Raw genomic sequence first — 10,001 nt, 5'->3', positions numbered from 1 at the left:
CAATCAACCTTTCAAAAATATCATGGGACAGGAGCCGATCAATGGCCAACTTTTTCAGCCCCGGCAAATGCAATAAATTCGACATACCACGGAGTCCAGGCCAAGCTTACAAATCGTCGGGCGCTTTGGCACACCTCGTGCAATCCCAAAAAGAATCCCCCTCGGAAGCCGAAGGAGACGTCAGAAGACCACCTTCTCTCTGGGCTAAAGTCCAAATGGGCTGGCTTTTTTCGAGAGGACTTCCCTAAGCCTATTATGTTGTGCACGAGAAATGACCTCTACTTTTCTGCGTGTAGGTAGATGATTAGGCTTCTTGGTAGAAGAAGAGTTGTTTGTTATGGCCCACTTTGCTTTACCTGGAGGGGTCTCAAAGCAGCTTACAATCAGCTTCCCTTTCCTCTCCCCACAACAGACACCCTGTGAGGGAGGTGGGGCTGAGAGAGCCCTGACATTACTGAAGAAGAAAAAGAAGAGTTGGTTCTTATATGCTGCTTTTCTCTACCCTAAGGAGTCTCAAAGCGGCTTACAGTCACCTTCCCTTTCCTCTCCCCACAACAGACACCCTGTGAGGTGGGTGAGGCTGAGAGAGCCCTGAGATTACTGAAGAAGAAGAAGAGTTGGTTCTTATATGCTGCTTTTCTCTAGCTGAAGGAGTCTCAAAGCAGGTTCCATTCACCTTCCCTTTCCTCTCCCAACCACAGACACCCTGTGAGGGAGGTGAGGCTGAGAGAGCCCTGAGATTACTGAAGAAGGAGAGTTGGTTCTTATATGCCGCTTTCTCTACCCTAAGGAGTCTCAAAGCGGCTTACAGTCACCTTCCCTTTCCTCCGCCCACAACAGACACCCTGTGAGGTGGGTGAGGCTGAGAGAGCCCTCACAGGACAGTTCTGTGAGAAGTGCTCTAACAGGACCGTGACTAGCCCAGGGTCCCCCAGTCGGCTGCGAGTGCAGGAGCAGGGAATCGAACTCAGCTTGCCAGATTAGAAGCCGCCGCTCTTGGCCATTACGCCAAGCTCCCATCGGAGTGTGTGTGTGTGCGTGTGGGAGATGTCTCCTTCTTCTGAGAAAGGAATGCAGCCCACAACGGCCCGGCTGCCGTGTCTAATGCAGGCCGCTTCCCTTTGCCCAAGTTTAATAAAATAAATTTTGAATATCAATACAGCCCGTTCTGTTTGTCTTGGCACGCTTCGGCCGCTCCGCATCCTTCTGCCGCCGGAGCCAGCCCATTGGCGGGAACCTTCTCAGCACTCCATTGAAGCGGTGCCATAAAAGCCAGAGACGGTTTACGAAAAATACTCCAAAGGTATCCGTATTTCTTGGGAGGAGAAATTCAATTTATTGTGTTTGTGTCGCAATGTCTGTCAGGAGCAAAGGTCGTCATCGCTGGCTTATGCGTGATTTACATTTTCGTCCTGATATGAGGTAATGGCATTGGAAAGGAACCCAGAGGTTGGAAGCTGAATCAGATGTGGTTGTTGTTTTCTGTAGCTGCTGTGGTTGCCAACTGTGGGTTGGGGATTTCTCGCGATTGGAGGGGAGCGTTTGGAAGTAAAGGGACCCCAGCAGAGTTGTGACTCTGTATGATCTACCCTCTGAAGTGGCCATTTTCTCTGAAGAACCGATCTCTGTAACCTGTAATTCCAGGAGAACTCCAGCTGCTGCCTGGAGGTTGGCAACTCTAATTTCTAAAAGCACATTTTTAAAAAAAAGGGAGAACTATGTGTTTAAAAGATGCCAAGTGAAACACGTTGGGTGGTCTTGGGGCGAAACTTCTTAGAGTCACCAAATCAAGAGAAACAGAACGGTTGAAGTGAAATGGAGAGGAGGGACCCAGGCTGATCAGCAATAGCTGCCGACTCCGATTTTGGAAATTCCAGCTGGGGCCTGGGGCTGGGAGAGTTTGAGAAAGGAGTTTAGCAGCAAGGTGAAGCCATGGAGTCTACCTTCCAATGCTCGCCTCCAGGGAAGCTTAATGTGGAGATCCATTGTGATTCCAGGAGAATGACGGGCTTCACCTTGTGGCTGGTAGCCATAAGGTCACTCTGTGCTTGTTGGAGGAGTCTAACATTTGCCATTGCCTTCCTGGGGATTGTGACCCTGGAATTTCTTGGTGGTCTCCCATCTGAATCCTAACCAAGGCCAACCCTTTTTATCTTCTGAGATCGGAAGGCTCATGCTAGCCTGGGTCATCTTGGATGGATGAATGAATGAATGAATGAATGAATGAATGAATGAATGAATGAATGAATGAATGAATGAATGGATGGATGGATGGATGGATGGATGGATGGATGGATGGATGGATGGATGGATGGATGGATGGATGGATGGATGGATGGATGGATGGATGGATGGATAGGTGGGTGGGTGGGTGGATGGGTGGGAAGGTGGATGGATGGAACAATGGGTGGGTGGGTGGATGGTTGGGTGGATTGAGTGTGTAGTGGTTTGGGTGAGAGTCAGTTTGATGTAGCGGTTAAGAGAGTGGTGGCGTCTAATCTGGCAAGCTGGATTCGATTCCATGGGAAACATTTTTGGCTGAAATTCCTTCCTCTCATTTGCTGTGAATAAAATGTACAGAAACTGTCCCATTCACTGCAGGGATCATCTCTCATAACTTTGAAATGGACAGAAGAAAGGTTCCTGGGTTTATAGGCCATTGGACAGAAAACACATTTCCAGCTGCATGGGCGTTGCATTCCTTTCAAACGTTTGTGACATTTTCAGGAATTGTATCTTTGCCTCCAAGAGACCATTTTTTTTGCCAGATTTCAGGGAAAGGATCAGTTTTATAGGCATTTAAAAGTAAAAAATGCAGAGCCCATAAGGGTAGAACACAAGAAAAGAAATAAAAGGAGCAAATTCCATACTTTCATGTCTTTTTCTTTCTCCAATGAATGCAATCGGGTTCCTCCCCCCCCCCCCATTTGTTTGGAAGCAAATGTAGAAGCTTGACTTTGTTGTTTGTAAATGGACTCGTTCTAGGGCTGGAGGCCCCTCTAGTGGAGGCAGCAGTCCGCAGATGTCAGGCCCTGCCTCGCAGCCGGCAATCAGCTGGCCAGCAGGGGACTTACCATGCTCCGTGGCGCAATACCAGCTGGCTGGGCTGCCTCACTCTGAGGCCTCTTGCCTGCCCAGGAGCAGGGTAGACAGCCTGGATGTACTCCGCAGCACAGCCGACATGGCTACCCACCTGGAAGCATCATCCCAAGAACACTTTCCTGGGAGTAGGCCTCACTGACTAGACCTCCGTAGGAGTCTGAGTAGACCTTCTGAGGAATGCTCTATAAGGCCATCATAGTTTGATTCCATTATGAGAAAGCAACAGGGCCTGGAAAAGGCCAGAATGCTAGGAAATGTTGAAGGCAGCAGGGAAAGAGGGAGACCCAACATGAGATGGGTTGATGCTATAAAGCAGGGGTAGTCAAGCTGTGGTCCTCCAGATGTCCATGGACTACAATTCCCAGGAGCCCCTGCCAGTATTTGCTGGCAGGGGCTCATGGGAGTTTTAGTCCATGAACATCTGGAGGACCACAGGTTGACTACCCCTGCTATAAAGGAAGTCATGACTCTCATTTTGCAAGACCTGAGCAAGGCTGTCGATAGGACTTTTTGAAGGATGTCCATTCACAGTGTGGCCATATCAGCAATTGGAAAGTACTTAACACCTGCACACCCAGGAATGCAGCCAATCCCTCCATTTCCCCATTTTTAAGGGACGATTTCTGATTTCTCATCTTTTTCTGCTTTGCTTCTCCCTTGTGCAAATCAAGTCCACACCGGTTCTTGCTCCAAATTTCCCCCATCAAGCCTATGCGTTTTTTCCGGCATGACTTTTGCATCAATAAATCAGCTCGATACATTATACATCTGAACGGCGTATAGATATGTGGCGTCGAAAGCCTACACGAACTCCGGGTACGGAATCGGCGAGACCAAGAGCAAAACGCAGAGGACGTCAAGTCCCGTTAACAAAATATATATATATATAAACAAATGTGAAGGGAATTGTTACCTGTTAATTTCTTGGAGGCTTAGCAGCTCTTAGCATAAAGCGGGGATCACAGATCTGATCCTGCAAATCCTTTCTTTAAAAAATGAATTAAACAGATGAACCAGCAAGCCCTTCCTTAACATGACTCATCTTGTAATATTCTTTTTCTTCTATCAAAAGCACCTCCCTAAGTGTGCAGCGCAGTCCAACGCAGAGTTAGGCCCTTCTAAAGCCATAGGCTTCAATGCACAGCGGAAGGATCTCGCCCTGCTTAAGATGGGCCCGCCAAAGTCACCTAAACAAACAAGTCGCCTGTATCTTATTTTTCATAAAAGTCTGAAACACCCGCCAGTGTTTGTTCATTCTGTCTAGTTACTCAACAGCGAAGCCCCTGGGGACTTTTATTAAAATTCAATTCTGCTTCTCTTTCTTAGAGAGTTAATGCTGAATTCATGCTTCCGCGGAGCGTTGTGGATAAAAGGGTAATGATACTTGCTTAGTACTTTATCGACACATGAATTGGTTGGCTGAAAAAAGATTCCAGAAGTATTAAAAGAAAAGGTGATTGAGTTGTTTCAAAGGAACCCGTAAAAACGAGAAGAGATTTATTGAACTTTGGGGAATAGCTTTGTTTACTGTTTGTGTGCGCGCACCCGTGCATGCGCTTGCAATGCACCAGAGACCACAAGAATAGCTACCTAGTGAGAGATTAGGTAGACTTCATAATCATTTTGGTGAGCTTCAGGCAGTCTTAAAGATATGGGACCTTGTATTTCTTTCAACAGCTCCATCCTGCCTTTTGCAGCCACTCCAGGTGACAGGTTAGGTGAGATCACTATGTCCTGGCAAGGAAGTCTCTTTGCTTCTAAAAGAGGGAGGCTGAGCTCAGAATGATGCTTGATGTGGAAGTTCCAAGAGGTGGCCCTCCTCATTGGGAGACGGACCAAAGTACAACAGTGCATTGGACCCAGAGGTGACTTTCGGTATGTGGATGGTGCCTCCTTCTCATGGAACGGCCTCGACAGCTGATGCTAGAACGCTGCATGAGAAAAATAAAACAAAATCCAATGCAATGTACCCATGTTCTCACAGCACCCTTGGGCAACCTGTTGTGGACCCACCGCAGAGTCCCCCTATCACACCATTAACAAAACCTGTGGCAGGGTGTGAGCTTTTGTGAGTCAGTGCCTCAGAAAGCTCCCGAAAGCCTTTCTCCTGCCACAAATTTGGTGAGTCTTGAAGGTACTCCTGCAAGTTTGTGGAACTGTATTACTTTTACTTTCTCTTGTGGTTCTTTAGTATTGTCTACTCCAGCTTTTTTTCAGTCTTTCAGCCCTGGAAAGATCTTTCAGGCTTTGAAGAACACCAGAAGTGGTGATCCCCCTTCAGAGAAGTAAAATGCGGGAGACAGCCAGCCAATCGATCGAACGATCATTTACAATTTCCATTGTGGAGAAAGAAACTGGGCCTGTAGAGCAACAAGAGAAGTTGGCACTGGTGGCGTCAAGTGATGCCAGTGGCCATCAGAACTTCTGGGAAAGGCCACAGAACCCCTCAGGACCTCTCACATAACCTCAGGGTTGCCCAGAAACCTGGTTGGGAATCCCTGCTCTACTCAGATTGGTAGTGCCTCTCCAGAATCTCAGGCAAAGGTCTTCCAAATCAACGACGGCCTTATCGTTTTAACTGAAGATGCCGGGGATCGAACTTGGGACCTTCTGCATGCCAAGCAGATGCTCTACCGGTGAGCCACAGCCCCTCCCTCAACCAAGCCCATTCAAGTTCCACATGCTAGGAGAAGAGAGAGTGGAATGGACTGAATGGGGCTTACCAGCACAGTAGCAAAGTATATGTGAAGCCAATTGGAGCTTCATTGCAGTTCATTACAATTCTTGAATGGAACTTTTGTGCAAGAGGAGGGTCATCTCTGAAATGACGCAGTTCTTCGCATTTGGCCAGCTCGTTGGTGCTTTAAAAAGTTTGAGGAAATCACCTCTCCCGTTAAGTGAATACTGCTGCACTCAATTTCTTTTTCCCATCCCATTTTGGGTTGACAGTAATAAATTAGGTGAGCTCTCCAGACTAGTAAATGGAAGTGTAGAGATGAGTCTTTCAATTAAAGAAAGTCGCAAGACGAAAAGCTGAATTTATGATGCAAACTTTTACAGCCCCCCTTTTTTTTCTGAGCAAGAGTTCTGGGTAATACCACATTATTAGCACTGGCAAATTCCCAATAAAAGCATTATTTTATTTACCATTCGACAAGGAATAACTTTGGACTGAACTGCACATTATGTAGGAGATCCTTCACTGCTTGATTTTATTTTTAATAAGTGATTGGCCATAGATTTCCCATAGATTTCTCCATATGGCTTACAACATTTGTAGAAAAACATCTCACCTTTAAATTCATTTATACTTTTAAATGCTTTCACAAAAAGGTTTTTTTATACCCCGCTTTCCACTGCCTGCAGATACTAAGATTTCCAATCAAAATCTTAGAGCAGCTTTCATATTTCTACATTTTGAAATGATGACCAGAGTGGTCTTGGCTGGCCACTATAGCTGAATGCCAAAAAATCAATATTTTTGTATCTGTGGTGCACAAGCCCTGGATGATCTACCCCTGGCTGCAAAAGGCAGGGTGGAGCTGTTGAAAGAAATACAGGGAGGGGGGACTTACCAAGAGGGAGGAGGGAAGAAGCCTGGAAAAAAAGCAACATTTCTACATCACCAGGAAATGATGTGGTGATGTTGGGAGTGACACTCTGGTTTTTGGGCAAAACTCTATGGTACAATTCGCTTCTTACCATAGAGTTTTGCCCCCCAAACAGTGTTGCCTTGATGTCAATGACATCCCAATGTCAATTCCAGGTGACGTAGAAATGTCCCTTTTTTTTCAGGCCTCTTGCATGTTTTTTTTTGTGGGGGAGATTTCCCCACATTTCTTAAACCCCGGACCTGGGAGATTCCAAACTGGGGACCAGCAACCCAACAGGAAACTCTACAAATTGTGACTCCTCAGTGATTGTCTATGATCCAGGTCTGTCACGCTCAAACGTTTCAGGGTTCCACTGAAAGCATCTTGTAAGTGGTTGCAACAATCAGATTTTTGTCACGAATAAGGGGAGGGGGGGGCTTATCTGTGACATCCCTGCGCCTTTTCCATTAGAAATGTAGCTGCTAAATGCCAGGGACCCTGCAGCGAGGCTCCCTCTTTCTTCAGAAAGAAGCTGACACTTCCCTTTGAAATTAATATAGCGGGGTTCGGAATGTACCGTATCATTAAGACGGGATTACATAGCTCTGAGACAGCATAATGTAACACCGGCTGAGGAGAGGAGATGGTCGTCGTTAAGCTAATTGGACAGCCCCACACTCTGATAACTGGGAACTGCCATAAATAAGCAAAGAGAAGGGCTTTGGGAGGGGAGTCAGCCCCTCAGGGAAGTCATTAAAGATTTCCATCAGCCACCTCCCACCGTGGAAACAAACAAACAAAACTGACTGGGCAGTTTGGAGGGGCCGGGATCTGAGGGATTTCAGGCCCAGCTGCTTCCAAAGCTGTCCATTGTCGTACAAACATCGCCAGCTTCCACTAATGGCACCAACTTCTGTAAAAGAGTGTGCTTTTCTTTTTTTTTGAAGAATAAAATCTAATTCCTTTAGCACCTCAGTTTCATCGCTTGGTAGATGCTCCAGAAACAACTCCTCCAGATTTGGGGCCGCCTGCATCTCTCCAAACACCTAAAAGGTGGCAAAAGGGGGGGGGGGGACATTCCATTTGTAATTGGATGCCAAAGGACAAACAGCAGCTCAGGACGATGGTGGTGGGGGTGGGGAGATGTTCTCTTGGTTGAGTGCTTGACATTGTTCCAAATTGTATTGCAAATGTTTTGCACGTCTGCAGAACTGCAGGCATTTTCATACTTAATTTGTCCAACCTACCTGGCAGGGGAAAAATTAACTTTATAAAGAGTTTGGCTTATTGGTGCTGGGGCAGGCTTCTCTTGTCCAGTTTCCCTGGCCAACTTGCGGAACTATTTCTTGTTAATTGATGGTTCTAAATTGGATCACCATTTTTTTCTACAGGTACCTTGAAACGGTTGTTTGGTCAGATAAGCTCTGTGCTTGCGCCAAGATGCTGCATGCTGCCAACTGATGCATGCCACCAATAGATGGCCACCTTGAACTCGACAGAGGCACGGCTTTCCCTTGCTAGAACTGAAAGGCAAAACTACAAGCATACTGTTACGTTGCCCTCACAGCTCCTGTTTGAATCTTGGCATGCTCAGTGAGGTGCCAGGCTCTCCATCTTCCCAGAATCCCATCTCCATCTTCCCAGAATGCATTTTCCCAAGCATGCACAAAGTTCTAATCACTACATGCATTCCTAAGAGCAGGGGTAGTCAAACTGCGGCCCTCCAGATGTCCATGGACTACAATTCCCAGGAGCCCCTGCCAGCGTTCGCTGGCAGGGGCTCCTGGGAATTGTAGTCCATGGACATCTGGAGGGCCGCAGTTTGACTACCCCTGCCTAAGAGCATAGATCAGTCCAGCAAGGACCCAACGATAAAACACCTCCAAGCGGAAGAGCTTTGAAGAAACCACTGCACAATTAAAACACAGGTTAAAAACGGGTCAAAGGGAACATTTCGTAGCCGAAACATAAAAGCATCTAACAACCCCAAAATCATAAAGGAAAACATTACATATAAACACGTCAGAAAAACATTACATGGGAAGATCATGAAAACAGGCATACGGGAAAGACAGGCAGTAGTAGGCCAAATTTCAAGGTCCTTAATCTGTAGGACCCAGGCTGTTCATAGAGATCTCTACACAGGATACCTGGGTTCGAAGCAAGCAGGAGCTGAGATGGGGTTGTTTGCTCGGTGCTCAGAATGTCCAGGTGGTTCTGGAATCTTCTCGGCCCAGCTCCTGGGCTCCAATAACAACTGGCACAATAGCATCATCATCACATCATCATGTCATCATTACCAACTTACAAAATTGAGAGGGGGGCTCAGAATGGAGGACGTTTGGATCATCTGATTAAAACAAATCAGATGATCCAAACGTCCTCCCTTCTGAGCCCCCCTCCCCTTTTTATTGTTATGGAAAACTGAATTTGTGCGCCCCAAATGGCCCGAGTAGGAAGGTCCGCTCCAGGCGAGACCCTTCCCATTTCCCCAATACCCTCTTTCAGACTTTTTCCAACGAACCTTTTTCCTCCTTGATGAAAAATAGATGACGGCGAAAAAAAAATGAGACGGGACAGGAAGAAGACCCCCAGGTTTCGCTGCATCGTTAACACGGGCATGATTGGCAGTCCGGAAGGGCACGATCTACAATCGATGCCGAAAAGGTGACCCGCCACCAACCTTCTGCAGGGCCAATCAATACAGAATTCTCATTGCAGAGAGAGCACTCCCTGTGTCCGTTGCTTCATCTCATTGGAAAATATATATATATACTTTGAAGGAAGTAGCACCAGGAGAATACTCAGGGTTTGCTTACCTCCATTTAGAACAATGCTGTAAGCAATTCGCCTTGAGAGTTGGCACCCTTCTCTTCCACAGAAGGTCCATTGACCAAATCATCTCACACTCTTTCTTATGAGTTAGTTACAGTGTGGGAGAATTTGTCCCAGTCTCTCTTCACATTATCATAATAAGCCATTGCCACGTTGAAAAAAGGGCAGTCCATTGTCAGAATGAAAGTGATGATAATTTCTTGCTGATAAGAAGGACCATCGGCATGGAGGCTGGATTTCATAGGGAAACCGACAGACAAGTATCCGTTGTCCTGAATATGCATCTTCATGAAATGCTGTTTACTGTTGTAAAAAAAAAATCTTATCGGTAAATATGCTCCCTCCATCTCTCCCTCTCTTTCGTACTCACTAGAACACACACAGAGATACACACCCGTTCTTGCTGCAGTCATCCTACTGGTAGGAGTCGTAGAGGAAATGGGTTGGCCGTGGGGAGAGATGTCAGGTAAC

The 10,001-nt window shown here is 46.6% G+C and overlaps 1 long non-coding RNA gene across 1 annotated transcript; it reads right to left on the bottom strand.

The window, feature by feature from the left end:
• Window positions 1–4,608: 4,608 nt before the first annotated feature.
• LOC143823602 (uncharacterized) lies at window positions 4,609–8,977 on the bottom strand. The gene is made up of 2 exons (XR_013226527.1): window positions 8,760–8,977; window positions 4,609–5,033 (listed from the first exon to the last, which is right to left on the bottom strand). It is a non-coding gene; the product is annotated as an uncharacterized LOC143823602 (long non-coding RNA).
• Window positions 8,978–10,001: the final 1,024 nt, after the last annotated feature.

The sequence above is a fragment of the Paroedura picta genome, chromosome 14 (genome assembly GCF_049243985.1).
Source record: "Paroedura picta isolate Pp20150507F chromosome 14, Ppicta_v3.0, whole genome shotgun sequence".
NCBI lineage: Eukaryota > Metazoa > Chordata > Lepidosauria > Squamata > Gekkonidae > Paroedura > Paroedura picta.
This window is presented reverse-complemented; position numbering and strand designations above follow the sequence as displayed.